Source organism: Galleria mellonella, unplaced genomic scaffold (assembly GCF_026898425.1).
Source record: "Galleria mellonella isolate WM207_F2 unplaced genomic scaffold, CSIRO_AGI_GalMel_v1 utg32, whole genome shotgun sequence".
NCBI classification, from domain to species: Eukaryota; Metazoa; Arthropoda; class Insecta; order Lepidoptera; family Pyralidae; genus Galleria; species Galleria mellonella.
The window spans coordinates 2,033,223-2,050,227 of NW_026442075.1; the positions used below are offsets into that span (position 1 = coordinate 2,033,223).

General features: G+C 32.2%; 1 protein-coding gene across 2 annotated transcripts in view; it reads right to left on the bottom strand.

Annotated features, from left to right (window-relative positions):
• Positions 1-16,383, bottom strand: part of LOC113510733 (acetylcholine receptor subunit alpha-like 1) — a 366,334-nt gene extending 349,951 nt beyond the window's left edge. The window contains exon 1 of one of the 2 annotated variants that reach the window (XM_026894245.3): positions 16,277-16,383. The gene's annotated coding sequence lies outside the window, so the exon portion shown is untranslated. The remainder of the gene's footprint in view (positions 1-16,276) is intronic. The other variant, XM_031907139.2, reaches the window with a different exon arrangement.
• Positions 16,384-17,005: the final 622 nt, after the last annotated feature.

The window sequence follows — 17,005 nt, forward strand, 5'->3', positions numbered from 1 at the left end:
ATGAATCGTGTTATTCTTATGTTAATTTACGATTGTATGGTCTCATGCATTGCTATTATAAAAAAGAAGCATAATGAATGTATAATTGGCGAATATTCAAAAAATACTATCAAATTGATTTTGTTTTCATTTTTAATTTAATTAAAAATCCAATAATATAATTGTAAATATATATAATATATATATATATATATATATATATATATATATATATATATATATATATATATATATATATATATATATATATATATATATATATGTATGTAACTAAAAATATATTAGATAAAGTACATGTACGTATGCTATATAACATTTCCACAACAATTTATTACAATGAGCGAAAAACTGTAGCAGAGCTACGAAACAGCTACGAACTTATTCACTTAGAAACAGCTGCTTTTATGTTATTTAATAATTACTTTCAAACCAAATATTTGTTAAAGAGAGCGTTTTAATTCCTTTTTTATTACAAATTCTGTAGTAACACAAATGGCAAAGAGCTATATTACTTACATTATAGGAGTCTACGAGTTTCGTAGCAGTGCTACGGAATCGCTACCTTCTGCGTCAAATCAGTGTGTTGCTACCTTTATGTTGTAGTTTGGTATGTAGTTTCATTTCTAAGATTATAAATGCCAAAGTGAGGTCTTTTGTATATTTCTTTATTTTTTTGTTACATCTTGTAATATTACTCGTTCAACCATTCATCAATCAAAGGCCACGGTAGTGTCTCCGCCAAGGCAAACATAGAGGTACTATCTTTTTCTCGAAATAACTTATGCCACTTTTGACCCCACTGTAACTTCATTGTGGATAAAACAAAAAGTTTGAATTTTTGGTGATCAAGAAGAACTATAACTATATCCTCAATATATTTAATTATATTTACGAATAATTGCTAGTCAAATTTCTTTATTTTGTTACTGATTCACTTACCAATCATTAAAATTTTAAAGCACTTAATTGTAAAACAACATATTCTACAAATAAAATACTTAATTCTTAAGTATACTGTTTAGATTTACTTAGTAATCGAAATAGTAGATTTATAATTATGATGCTGTGTAATTGCTAAATCATTTTATTACAGAAATAAATATATCTGATATTGATACGATCACTATAAATGTTGATATCTAATTAATTAGATAACAATTTAAAACAAAGCTGTTGATTAGACACTAAGTAAAATAACTAGGTTTTACATGAGATTTCAAAATTTTTTGTAGTGAAAAAATTATGTTGCAAGACTTGGCATTTTTTTTATATTTTATATGTTTGATATAATAAATTTGGCTTATACATAATATTTATAATAAAAACAAGTGTTATTAAATTCATTTTCATTCTGAAACGTGAGAAAGTACATAATTTTAAATATTAATTTTAAATAAATAAACGTGAATTTACTGGGTATAGAAGAATAACATCTGAGTCTTCAGGAATGGCAACGCATGGGGGGTATCATGGGCGAAACAGTATACTCTGTTATGTTCATGGTACTGCTCATGTCTATAGGCGACGGTTACCACTTTACCCCCCATGCGTTGCCATTCCTGAGGACTCAGGTATTATTCCTCTGTACCTAGGAAATTCACGCCATATCCCACCCTTCAAACCGAAACACAGCCATGCAAACACAACTGCTTCACGGTTGAAACACAAATGGGACAGAGTAACGTATAACGTAATTATTATACGAGTATATATTACGATATTACAATTATATATATTATGATAATTAATAAAAAAAATTAAATAAAAATTAATACGTTATAAAATAATAATCAAACAAACTCACTTTCAAACAAGTATTAGTGACGATGCATGCATGGTATATAAAAAAATAAATGAAAAAAAAAAACATATATATGATAATTATGCGTGCGTCCTTTTAGAAAGTACTAGGAGTGCAGAACCATGCCGGAGGTGAGTTTTTTTTGCCTCAAGAAATTCCATTTTCATATTGATTATGAGATCAGCCCGCGGTTTACCGCAGTGAATGTTCGTACGGTATTTTGCGATTTCAGCTCTTTCAAAACCGAATAACCGCAATGCGTGTTAAACTTAAATATATATGATAATATAGATTTTTTTATGGAACATAGAATATCCTGATTGAAAGTGGTAAGCGTCGCCCATAGACATGAACACTACTGTGGATATGTTAGTATACTGTGTCGCTCGTGATACTCTTAATGCATTGCCATTCCTGAAGATTTACGTGATTATGTAACATAGTAAAAAATATTCTTTAAACAGCCGTGTAGTCACGGCATAGAATGGGTCTCGCTTCTTTTCTCGTGGGTGTCGTACGATACCAAGGATGGACAGTAACCCTAAAAGGGTTAAACATTTCCAAAGTCTAATTGCGGTTACCAATGCGCCTGTCACGTATGGGAACTACAGGCAAAACCCCCCAAGGCGAGGCCTATGATCAGCAGTGAACAGTTAAAGGCTGATTACTAACAAGTTATAATGAAAAATAGGATCCATTGTAGAGCCTATTTAGAGAACGAAAATACCAAATTCCACGCAAATAAAATCGCAGCCAAGAACTAGTCTATCTTCAAACCTCTATTAATATTATAAATACAAAAGTGATTTTGTTTATTATTGCTGCTATTTTTTTTATACAACTTAGAATGGCAAACAAGCTGACGGCCCACCTGATGGAAAGTGGTAACCATCGCCCATAGACATGAGCAGTACCATGGACATAACAGAGTATACTGTTTCGCCCATGATACCCTCCATGCGTTGCCATTCCTGAGGACACAGGTGTTATTCCTCTGTACCCTGTAAATTCATGCCATATCCCACCCTTCAAACCGAAACACAGCCGTGCAAACACAACTGCTTCACTGTTGAAATACGAATGGGACATAAGCAATCGACTTTTGTACAAAGTCTCCCTCTGGTAAAATGAAATTAGATAGATAGAATTCTTATGAAATTAGATATTGTATTATATTGTAAAATCTTTATTATACATACTTTACATTAGATACATTAAAAGGTTTAACATACAATGGTAGACTTATCCCATAAAAGGATCTCTTACAATCAACCTTTGAGAAGCTGAATGAAAGCTATAGAATGTTCAAAAGTAAAAACCGTACAGTTAAAGATAAAACTCAGAAATAAGTAGTTAAAATTAAACATATAATATAATAACAAGTAACTGTGTTTACTTACATGAGGAGTATCATGGGCGAAACAGTATACTCTGTTATGTCCATGGTACTGCTCATGTCTATAGGCGACGGTTACCATTTTCCATCAGGTGGGCCGTCAGCTTGTTTGCCATTCTAAGTTGTATAAAAAAAAAGTGTTTAAGAGAAAAAAAAAATTCTGTAACTGCAAACAATTCGAGGCAAACGCATGGTCCAGCATTCAGAAGTGAGACGTCTACGTTTTTGCCCATCGGCCCTTTCCATTTGAATATTTATTAAATCATTCACCCCGCACCACCTCCCTTTTTTATGTTGTGACAACGAATTTCTCCTTTTTCCCTTCATTTAGTACAGTGACGGAATATTTTTGATAAAATACTCTCTGGCCTCTTTTTCAATTCGGATATTTCGTTCGTTTAAATTTATTTACTTAAACCGATGGGTGAGATCGATTTTATTCGATATTCCCATCACGTTCGCCACCGCGTTATCAAACTGTCATAATTTGTCTTTTTTCTCGACAGCGCCGCCATTTTTTTCCGATTTTTAAAGTGCATGACTTTTTTACTTTGCTACTGATAGCTGACCCGAAGTATTCTATCGAAATTTCAATAAATTTTTAATTGGTTTGAGAATTTCGTTAAGGTTTCTCTTTACATTACTATGACAGCAAACAAGCTTACAGCCCGTCTGATGATAAACGGGGTTATCGTAGTCTATAAACGCCTGTAACACCTTAGGAGGACTTTACTAGTAGTTGCCACGCTTGGCTTACGGGTTGGCAACTAACGGAGTTATTTTGTAACAAACGATATAATTTAAAATATGAAAATTACAAACGCAACAAGATACCGTATTTAACAAACAATAACAGTACTCTGTTTAAAATGTTAAACTGATAGATTGACATTAAATCTTAAAAAATGCTGTTGTAAAAATAAATTCCTTTTTCAAGGTCCTATACAAGTTCATTCGAGTGAAACTACGGGAAAATGTTAATATATACTTATATGTACTAACAAAAAATACATGTGGATAATAACTGACCATTCAACGTACATTTGAAACTACTGAAAGTAGGAAAATGTTGCAAAAAATATATGAACACTAGAGTTAACCCAATATCTTGTATGGACGTATAACATGAGACTGCGCACAGGTGAAGCTAAGGAAAATTGATATTATACTATTTCTTTTCTTTTTCATTTAAGAGTTTCCTCTATTATACTATTATTTATATTAAAATAATAAATGGTAAATTTTGTAACGATGGATAAATGGATGTTTGTTACTCTTTTAAACAAAAACTACTAAATATATTTGAATAAAATTGAGTACACAATAAGATATATCCTAACATAGCATATAGGATGTATTCACGCGAGCGGAGGTGCAAAATACTTGTCATTAAATGTACAAAAAAAAAGTTATTTTAAAATTTTAGGTTTACCAATTTTTATTAGTAATATTATAAATCACCGTGTGGTCCTGGCATGAGCCAGCTCTTCCTTTTTCGTAAGTGTCATAATGGTGACTAGAGATAATTAGTCGAAGGATAGATAACAGCGTCCCTCTTAAAATATCATCAAACTAACTGCAGTGGCCAACCTGCTTGCCAAGTACGGCAAGTTCTGGCAAAACCACTCAATAAGGCGAGATCTATTTTCAACATTGACCAGTTAACGGCTGATATGGTGATGGTTATGATGATTATTATAAATGTGAATGTGAAAGTTTACCAGAGGGAGATTTTGTACAAAAGTCGATTGCTTCGGTACCCTTGTCCCATTCGTGTTTCTATCGTGAAGCAGTTGTGTTTGCATGGCTGTATTTCGGTCACCCATCAAGGGTGGGATATGGCGTGAATTTACAGGGTACAGAGGAATAATACCTGAGTCTTCAGAAATGGCAACGCATGGGGGGTATCATTGGCGAAACAGTATAATCTGTTATGTCCATGGTACTGCTCATGTCTAAAGGCAACGGTTGTCACTTTCCATCAGGTAGGCTGTCAGCTTGATTACCATTCTAAGTTGTATAAAAAAAGTGCATTTGTTAACTTTAGCTTGGTGTCTTGACTTTGCATATATTTGCATATAGGTTTCTTGTCATCCCGTTTAATCAACATACTTTATTCACACGGACGAGACGAAGTCGTGTCTAAAACCTAGTATAGCAATAAAGTAAAAAGAATCGTATTTCCTTCCATCCAGTGAATCGAGAATATCGCTCAGAATGAAACCCTATAAATTTCACAGACTATATCTGCCTTTACACTGGTAATCTACAGGGAGTTTACCTCGTGTGTGAAATTTGACAACTGAGCCGAAATGGGAGTAGGTAATATCAACGATGATATTGATATTCACACGCCACACGTATAAGGGTTACTACTTCGAAATAAACCGAGAAAATTTTTTCGAATAATTTCTAATTAAAAAACGGATAATTTCGAAAAAAAATCCGGATATCCGGACACAAAATTAAAAAAAATATTTAGAATAAAATTTAAATGGATAATTAATAAATAATATTATATATAATATAAACATGAATTTTAAATATTTTTATGTATTTAATTTTAAACTTTCGCGTTGTTGACACATATTTTAAATACACAATCGAGACTTAACGCGATGAAAAATTGCACGTAAATAGTATCTACATACCTTTTTTTATATTTTATGCCAATAAAAATGTGGATAAAAAGAGTAAACAATCCGAAAAGAAAACCGAAAGAACAGATAGATATGTCCGGATATATCCTGATGCATGGTAACTCTACATAGGTACGTGTCATTATAACTGAAATGGCCTATTCGCAAATTTTGAGATAATTTTGTGTTATTATAGATCTAGTCTCATAATTGATTATATAAAGTCAAAGGAGTCATAAGATTATGGAAAATTCTGTAATTTCATGCGTACAGTTTGAAGACTCAAGATTTGAATCATGTTTCTTTGGGTTGATCCTTCAAGGGATGTTAATAGTTTTCATTTCACCATGCACGTTTTATTGCATTTATGAAATGCTAATTTTAATCATTAAATCACCATATCTAACGTTAACTTATGAATCATCACTTTGTGTAATCAGTTAGTTCATCACCAAGATCCAATCACCGGAAAGTTAGTCAGAAATTTAAATTGGCACATAAAGTTTTTGATGTCGATTAGATTCGAACTTGCAGTCGAAATAGTATACCACTAAGTCATTTTCTTTTATACCACTAAGATGGTAAACAAGTATACGACCCACCTGATGGTAAGCGGTTACCGTAGCCTATGAATGCCTGCAATACCAAGGGCATTACGCGTGCATTGCCGACCCTGAAGAAACCTTCTTTATCCATTTTGTTTTCAGAAACTTTAGAAATTTAAATTTTTGCTAGAGAAACTCCTCTTCAACCGCAATATTTTTTATTACAACAGCCATTAAGAATTTTGCCAATAGTTGCCATACTTGGTAGGCGGGTTGTCAACCGCAGTTAGACTTTAGTGATGTTCTAAGAGAGATACTGCCGCCCATCTGTCGACTGTTAAGTTCCTTTAGTCGCCTCTTAATACATCCACAAAAAAAAAAAGGTGGCCCATCCTATGTCGGGACTATACAGCAAACTACACTGTACACGATAATTTTTATACTTCTAACACTTTCAGTATTCGTGTCAAGTTATAAGTAGCTGTCGTTTTGCCTCTAAATGGTTACCGTTAGCAAATCGATATGAAACTGTGTAAATAATCGCTATGAATAGAATGAACGGATGGGGGCGGTCGGTCACCCTTAGCCGCGCTGACTAAACAATATGCCTCGAGATAAAGATAAGAGCTCTTGAAAAAAAAAACCTCATATTTGGTACTTGTCAGCCGCCCAACAACGCCGCTCAAGCAATAACTGGCACTTCATGATAAAAAGATAAATGTTCCTACGGCATTTGTTATTAAAAGGAACCGTGATTCGCTTACTTCGTTTTACGATTCTTTTTTTAATTTAATTTAAGAGGACGTTTGTCATAATACACTGTTGTTTTACGTCGTTGTGTTTTAATGAAAAAATGTTATGGAAACTTATTCATTTGTAAGTCCAACTTTGCAGTTAAAATCACTTATTTAACCATTTCACTCTCATCGTTACTTTTGATTTCTACTGCTACTTAATAGAAAATATTTATTACCAGAAAAACACATAGTTACAATAAAAAATACATATACAAGAAATGTTTCACATTAGGGAAAGGAAATAGTTCAGCTGATGCTGTGAGTGTTTTCAGCCAGTCCATTTCATTGGTATTACGATGTATTATCGTGTATTTATGTATGTTTATATAAGAATGTGTACCGTGTGGTCCCAGCATAGAATAGGCCACCCCATCATTTCCCGTGGGTGTCGTAAGAGGCGAATAAGGGAGGGCGAAGGACGGGTAGCAGGGTCCCTTATAAAACACCTTCAAAGCCTAACTGCGGTTACCAATCCACCTGCCAAGCGTGGCAACTACTGGCAAAACCCCCCATTGGGAGGCTTATGTTCAGCAGTGGACAGTTAAAGGCTGATATGATTATGATATAAGAATGTATTTTCATGTATTACATTTTTTTTTATACAACTTAGAATGGCAAACAAGCTGACGGAAAGTGGTGACCGTCGCCTATAGACATGATCAGTACCATGGAAATAACAGAGTATACTGTTTCGCCCATGATGGGGGGGGGGTCCCCTCTTCCCCATGCGTTGCCATTCCTGAGGACTCAGGTGTTATTCCTCTGTACCCAGTAAATTCACGCCATATCCCACCCTTCAAACCGAAACACAACCATGCAAACACAACTGCTTCACGGTTGAAACACGAATGGGACAGAGGTACCCAAGCAATCGACTTTTGTACAAAGTCTCCCTCTAGGGGTATGAGGTTGTATTAGAGATTATACTAAATATGACGACGTAACCTTTAGGAAAAAACATATTCCTTTTTAAAAATTCGGCAGCACACCTGCAATGGTTTTGGTCTTGCGAGTGAGCATTGACTGCGATATTCACTAATCATCAGGCGAGCCGCATGCTCGTTTACCCTTTATAAAAAACTAACTTTAAAAAAATATAAAGTTTATTATCAGTAAACAATAAAGAGGCACACTTACAACGCCAGCTTGACCTTCGACGTAACTCAAACGCGACTGGCGTCTTGTAAAACTAAGCTCAAAAGACTTGACACTGAACTAAACCAATAAAGCTTTTTCGCGTGACGCAGCCATAAAATGGATACGTTTGTTTATGTAACTGTCAGGCCGCTTGGGAGCGACTTTGTTGACAATGCTCAACTACTATACGTACGATATCATGTTATAGAAAATTATATTAATCTCATATATCCCACAAAATCCCTAAGGAAGAGACAATAATCTATCATTTTTTTTTTGGTTTGCAACACCATATTGTGTTTCTATTTTAATTTCGATAACAAAAATATTGGTTTTGTCTATTGTATAAAGCGATTGTAGTTCCGGCATAGGCCACTCTATCCTTTCCCGTGGGTGTCGTAATAGGTGACTAAGGGAGGGCGTGTGATAGGCAGTAACGTCCCTCTCGAAACATCTTCAAAGCCTAACTGTGGTTGCCTATCCACCTGCCAAGCATGGCAACTACTTGCAAATCCCCCAAGGGGAGGCTTATGTTAGCAGTGAACAGTTAAAGGCTGATATGATGATGATGATGATAAAGCGATTATAACCATATTATAACCAGAGGGAGACTGTACAAAAGTCGATTGCTTGGGTACCTCTGTCCCATTCGTGTTTCTACCGTGAAGCAGTTGTGTTTGCATGGCTGTGTTTCGGTTTTAAGGATGGGATATGGCGTGAATTTACAGGGTACAGAGGAATAACATCTGAGTCCTCAGGAATGGCAACGCATGGGGGATATAATGGGCGAAACAGTATACCCTGTAATGTCCATGGTACTGCTCATGTCTATAGTCGACGGTTACCACTTTCCATCAGGTGGGATGTCAGCTTGTTTGCCATTCTAAGTTGTATAAAAAAATCTTTTATATTTTATTTATTTATATATAATTTACATTTTATACTCCTTTATATTTACATATGTATGTGTATTATAATCATAATTTTATGTTATTTATGTTTATATTATTTATTTTGTAAGAGTATGAATATATATTATTACCTGGTCTTTATCTATCCCAATAATCCCAATATGTAGTAATCATATTTTCTTTTGGACGAAAAAGTTATTTAAATAAATAAATTTAAATAAAATTATTTTACGTAGTTTCGAATAGCAAACTTTATTAATAAAATGGGTTCATAACATGCACCATGATTTTAACAAATACATCGTTACGGGCATGGTACCCCATGTGCTGCCATTCCTGAGGACGGAAGGTATTATGCCTGCGTACGCTGTAATTTCACAATTAATATTGTTAATTTTCATATTCCAAACGGGTGCCTTATTAACACTTGCTTATTATTCGTATACACTTAAGCTTATATTAATTCGTTTTATTCATTCATATTATTATATGTTGGTAGCTATTCGGCGATATTAAAATTATCAACCGACTTCAAAAAAAAGGTGTTCTCAATATGGTTCTATTTTATTTCTATATATTTGTTACGTCATAAATCCGTCAGTTGTAAACTGATTTGGATTTTTTTTATCTGAAAGAATATTCTTACAAATTGTTTCCGTAAAATTTTTATCAAAATCGGTTTAGTAATTTATTAGATTTTTCATTTTTTTAGTCATAATTGAAGTTGGTTTATCTTTGTTATTATAGTATTCTTGTAAAATATATACCATTTTTTTATTAGTAATTCATAAATAAATACATTAATTATGTACCTTTATATAATTGTATAGTATATTGTTGTATGGCTGTATTATGTTTTATGTGTATGTGAGTTAGTCCTCGAAATCTCTTTGCGTAATAGAATCCGAAACGAGGATATCCGAAAAAGAACCAAAATAACCAACATAGCCCGAAGGAGCATATATAATGGGCATAACAGAGTATACTATTTCGCCCATGATACTCCCCATGCCTTGCCATTCCTGAGAACTCAGATGTTATTCCTCTATACTCTATAAATTCACTACCATATCTCACCCTTCAAACTGAAACACAGCCATGCAAATTCAACTGCTTCACGGTAGAAACACGAAAAATAATATTATAAATATATACAAAACACATATATATTTATGTGTATTATTTATATGTGTATAATAATAATACACGTAAATATAATATATTAATGCAATGAAGAAGAAAACATTTTATACCAACCCTAAATAGATATGAGATAAGAGCAGAAAGAAGAAAAAAGAAATATGTTGTGATATACCTATTTAATTATTAACTAGTTATCAATTCTCAATTGTATAAAAAGTTCAACCATAAAAATCTAGCCTCCTCTTGAAAATCGATTAAAAATATATCATGAAAACTAAAAATCACCGCAAAAACATTTTCTTTTTCAATAACATGGATGTAATCGGGCTCCCAAAGCCCGCCACCGAGCTCAAGGGTCCTCAAATGAGCTTTATTGATCATGAGGTTGATTGGCTAGTTCCACAGCGTCATTATGTTGTCGTGAATAACAGGCTTTTCGCTTGAATACCTATATGGCTCACAAGGTTTCATTCTGCTAAAAGCTAAATTTTATTAAGCTAAAATTTCTAGTACAATTTTGTTGTAAAATATCTTTTTTATGTGATAACTAAGTAATTTACTGATATGGAATTGTCAATTTGGCAATGGATATATACTTATATATATACATATATTTATTCTATTTAGGAGCTGCGCTCTTGTCGGTGGAGCTCTTGTCACTGATATTCATAGTGGTGCTCAGGATACAGCTATGAATCGTGCTCATAATAAACTATTATTGAGTTCGAAATTAATCGTGCAATTCCGAATTTAAACCGTGAGTAAGTCCGACATAATTAATAACCAAAGTATGTATCATTCATCTAAAAACTTCGCTATGATTTAGGTACTTATTTTTACAGAATACAAAGAACATGAAACCTATTTAAAATAGCCTTTTTTGTGCCGTTTTTCTATATGGAATTTTCTATGACTTATTTTATTTTATTTTTAAGAAACATATGCCTTTGAAGATATTTATATAATACCGAATAAAACTTTTAAATGATAATAATATATAATTTGATAATCACCTTCGAATCAAATATTTATTTTTGAACTCTCTATTTTTTATCCACAGCGTGTAATATAAGTACATACCACAAAATGGTAGAGCGTTTTAGGTAATGTCGGATGCTACGAATTTTGTAGCAGTGCTACGTAATCGCTACGACCTACGTAGAATCTAATATTATTATGTTCTACGTAGGTCGCAGCGATTACGTAGCAATGTATGTTACTAACCGCTGCTTGTGGCTTGACCCGGGCGAACCCTTTATTTTCTGTTCTATTGGAAAATTCGGAAAATACGTTTAAGTTACCGGGAACACTAAGAAGTTATTACTATTGTTACATGAGAAACTTTGTGCAAAGTTTCATATTTCTCGATCCAACAGTTTCTCTTGTAGTCTTGATCAGTTGGTCAACTAATTTCTATTTTATATAAATTATTATTATAAAGAAAAAATATTCTACTTTATATATTTTAAAATTAACTTAAAAAAAAAACTTATTTGACAAATCTTTTACCTGTAGAAAGCTACATTATTAGCGAGCAAAAATTGACTATATTTTATTTTTAATACTACCGTGTGAAGCCGAGACACCCTTTCTTATCCCGTGGGTGTCGTAAGAGGCGACTAAGGGATCTTAATAGTCGAGAGGTATGCAGCAGCGTCCTTCTTAAAACATCAACAAAGCCTAACTGCGGTTAGCATCGCTTCTGCTAAGTGTGGCAACTATTGGCAGAACCTTCTTTTATAAGGTGAGAACTATGTTCAGATGTAGATAGTTAATAACTGATACGATGATGATGTTAATAAACCTGAATAAAAATATATTTTACGAATATCTTGTATAATAAAAATTATATTATAAATTTTTAATTAGTTCTATGTTGGTAAATTGTAATCACAAAAAAACCGATATATAAATTTTTAATTCAAAAGACAATTATTGTTTAAATTAAGTGGAAGGTTAAAAAAATATGTCATATAAGTCTATAAAATTCTATGTGACTTTTAGAAGTATAAGTTATCGTAAGTGTAAGTTGCTTTTTTATTATTTTCGAAATTTATGTTCATTTTTTAACGATGTTTATATTTATGTATGTGACATAAGGGGAATTTTATGGACTTATTGTATTTGTCGTTTACGACTATTGTTTGTTCTTTTTGTTCCAGTGAATAAAAGTATTGTGGTTTCACGAGCGAAATCGCGAGAAGTATCTAGTTATAAATAATATTTTATAAATTAAACTGTTGATATAATGTTGGGTTCTATTACAGAACTTGATCACTGTCTCTCAGTTAAATACTCATTTACTTCGTTATAACAAGTTCAAATTCTTTAGTGCTACGTTAGCTACAGTGAAACCTCTACAAGTATGTTATGATCAGATTTTATAATCAAATTAATCTTTAAACATTTTGAAATAACAATATCAGAGTGGCCTATATCTATACTAACTTTATACTACATATAGTCATAGTAATATAGTCAAATAGTGATGTATTAAGTGAGAAATTTAAAGTATCAAATTTCTCACTGTAACTTTACATTTTATGTGCGCCAACATTGTATAAATACGCAATAATCTTAATTTTTACATCTAAAAAGCAATAAAATAAAGTTACTACTGGATATAAATATAAAATTGCAATTCCGAAGTATCGTTTAGAAATATTTTAAAGATATTTTGAACCGACTTTTAAAAGAGGGAAATTCTCAATTCAGTTATATATATTTTTTATATTTGTTACCTCATAACTCCATCAGTTGTAAACCGATTTAGAAAATTATTTTTGGATCTGAAAGGATATACTTACAGATTAATCTCAAACGAATTTTATCAAAATTGGTTTAATAGTTTAGTTTTTAAATCAAAATAACTAGTTTTGAAACAACGGAAGGTTTTTTTTTGTGAGATTACATTTTTAATTATAATGGAATGGATTCTTGATACGATAAAATGTAATAGAATGATTATATATTATATTAGATGTTATAGAATATTTATAAATAAATATTTATTGAACATCTATATTTATAAATGTACAATGTTCATAAAATATTTATTTAGTAAAAAGTATGTTTACTTAACGTTTACTTAAAACACTAATGTGCTTTCCGTTAGTTAATTATACATGACGTTTTCTAAATAAACGTCATGTATTCGAAATATATAAATTCATACATAAATAAACTCCATGTTAATAGACTGTCTTGGTTGAAGTAATTGATCTTTGAATGAAGAACAATCAAATATATACAGCAATTTACAGTCTCAAAATTACAATCAATTTTGAGACTGTAAAATGATCAAAAATTAAACTGTAAAATAAGAGAGTATGTGTCTAACTTTAAACGAATTAAAATTATCAATAAAATACTTTCTAAAGTAAATAAAGCGCTAAGCTGTAAGAGCTAACAGATTCAATTAGGGTTTTCAATTAAATATAAAATGTATTTCTTTTTTTTTTCGAGGTAATCTTACAGTTATTACAACTTAATAATTAAATGTATAATTAACAGTATGCCAATTAAAAACTATCACATATAGTTAACAAAAATTTATATTAGTTTCAGTTTATATAATTAATGAGTAAGCAAATTAAAGCAAGCTAAATATTATTAAAAAGAATATAAGAGTGAATAATTTGCAGCGGTTTTTTTTTATATAACTGCTACTACTAATAACTAGTACTATATACATTTTTTATACAACTATGGTGGCAAATAAGTACATGGTCCATCTGATGATAAATGGGGTTACTGTAGTCTATAGATGCCTGTAACACCAGGGATGTCACACGTGCGTTGCCGACCCTTAAGAAACCTTAATACGGTCTTTCTGAAGGACCCCATGCTGTAGTCTCTAGGGAAAGCCTCGGCAGATAGATTATTTCACAACCTGATGTTCGCGGGAGAAAACTCCTCTGAAACCGCGCCGAAAAAATAAGCTCGAATTATGAAACGGTTACTTCTGTACTGGGTACAAGTCAGTGAAATATTAAAAAGTCTAAACTGACGCGAGTTAGTATGGTTTAAATACATGATTATGAACATATGATTTTGTGCATCGTCGTTCGTGTTTTTTCTATTGTTGTAAAATAGATAGGATGTATGGATGTTACTCTTTCACGTAAAAATAACGAATTTGAATCAACTTGCTTAGACGGTTAATTATATCCTAACTTAGCATATAGGATACTTTGTCTATTGATTCATACAGATGAAGTCACGGGATACAACTAGTAAATCATAAACATAAAATAAATTCAATGTTTGCTTAATATTACAAAATAACGACTGTGTTTCGCTTTAATATAAAGATGTAATTATAAGTAATGACAAGTTGATTTGATTTGACGAGATTCATTTACTTAATCAAGTAAATTAATAACACAGTGCTCATACTGTATTTATAATATTATAGATAATATTACAAAGACAAGGTAAACACTATTCACTAATTAATCTAGAATATTCTGTTACATAGAGAGAAATAGCAATTATAATTTTCCTTTGTCATGGGTGCTTTTTTAGAAAAATTGATATTTTTTTTCATAAAAAAAATTTACTCAAAATATGGGTAAAACTTTTGAATTTACCTATACATTATTTGTTGACAAATTCTTTTTTTAATATTCCATTACGCAAAATGATATTAAATTATCTAGTTTTTATCTAATTTATAATATATATTATATAATTTTCTAAAAAAAACTTAATTAAAATATGAGTTAAAATTTTGAATGTGCTAGATTAAAATGTATATATAATTCATACTTTGACTTAAATTTGAAAATATGATAAAAAAATTCCTAACAGTTATATTAGCTATAGAAAATTCTAAAATGTATGTCATATTTCTTAGAATACATTCAGTTGTTACACTGTTAGAGTACCCCTTAAAAGGATGCTGTTTATTTATATATATTTCACCCCGTATTAAGTTTACTTATACGAAATACAATTTTGTAAATGATATTTGAATGTATTTGAGTAAAGAAAATATTTACTTACGTTCAGCGACATTCGTAAGTGTATCCAAAAAAAAAACATTCGTTCCATTTTCAAATTCTGATATATTTTCTTTTTATATTCTTACATTTGGAGCCTCTGAGAGATGATAGAGGTTTTTTTTTTGCCAAAAGGTGATTTTTGGCTGCAACCAGCATCATTTTTTAATTTTATTTATTAGTAAAAATATATTTTCATTATTGTCGTTCTATCAGCTATATATGTATAACTATAAATATACTGAGATATCTGTTCACTACTGAACTTGGGCTTGCCAGTAGTTGCCACGCTTGGCGGGCGGGTTGGCTACAATAAAAAAAAATATGGTATTTTGTTTGTCCATCTACGCTCAATTACCGTGGAAATAATAATTGTAATGCATTAAAACTGCATTTATTGAAAATACATACATGTACAGTAATAATTATTATCCTCAATTATTTTCTTGGCCTCGGTAGTTATCCTATTTTTGCTGATTTTATATTGATATTTTGTTCCCGTATAATTCACTTTCTGAAACTATTTTGTTTAGGGAACAAAATCTCCCATCTCAGTTTTATGCGATATCTGTAATATAGTTTCTTTCTTATTTTTTGTATTATATTATATATAGACATTTTATAACACTTTCATGTATTAATTTATTATTATTTTTTTTTTGTAAATTGAGTAAATATTTATTTTCGTATATTAATAAATTTTTAGTACTTTCAGATAGGGACTATAAATTAAATTGATGAATAATCGACACACAAATGAAATATACAAAATAAAAATTTTATCTCGATTTTATAGCGGTATCTAAAAAAAATTCAGGTAATATTTTTATTTATTTTTTTCTTATTTTTATTTAACAACTAATGTCTAATAAATATAATATAAAAAAAAACATTAAATACTTACAATGTAGCGCAAAGGGGGCACATAGCCGAGAGCGCACGAGTGTTCGCCCGCCGCCCGGCCGCGCCGCCGCGCTACCGCATGACTCCAGCCCGCCAGATTCCGCGCGCAAAATGCCCGCGCGTGAAATGCCCGCGCGCGAAACTCCCGCGCGTGAATTACCCGCGCGCGAAACTCCCGCGCGTGAACAACTCGCGCGTGAAGCCCCCGTGATCGCAGTCCACGTAACGCCACGCCAAACAGTCCGACTGTTGACAATTCACATAACGTTTCGTCACTACAATTGTACTTACTCAAACGGTACGTTCTTATCCAAATTCATTCCTAACAACTTATTGGCTTCCAGTCCACCAAGGGAATCGTCGGGCGATTGCTAACATGACACTTGTACGTTAATAATATATGAAAACTTTGTCGTAACGCGTTCGCACATTGTCGCATTGCAGGAAAACGTATTTCGTTCCCCGGCTGAAAGTAATTCGAGGCATTATCGCAATTTGGACTTGTGTTTTTGCCCCCGACATTGCAAGGGCCAGATATTAATTTTACATGCAGTAACTATGGATGTACGGGGAACGTGGAACGCGGCGTAGCGACTCGTGCCGTAATGGTACGAAATAAATACTCACATTAGCATGCCAGCGTCGGCCTCCCGGTTATCAACTATCGTTAACGTAAACAATTGAACACACAATCATTTTGTCGAGTGGCGCGACGCGATATCACATGCCG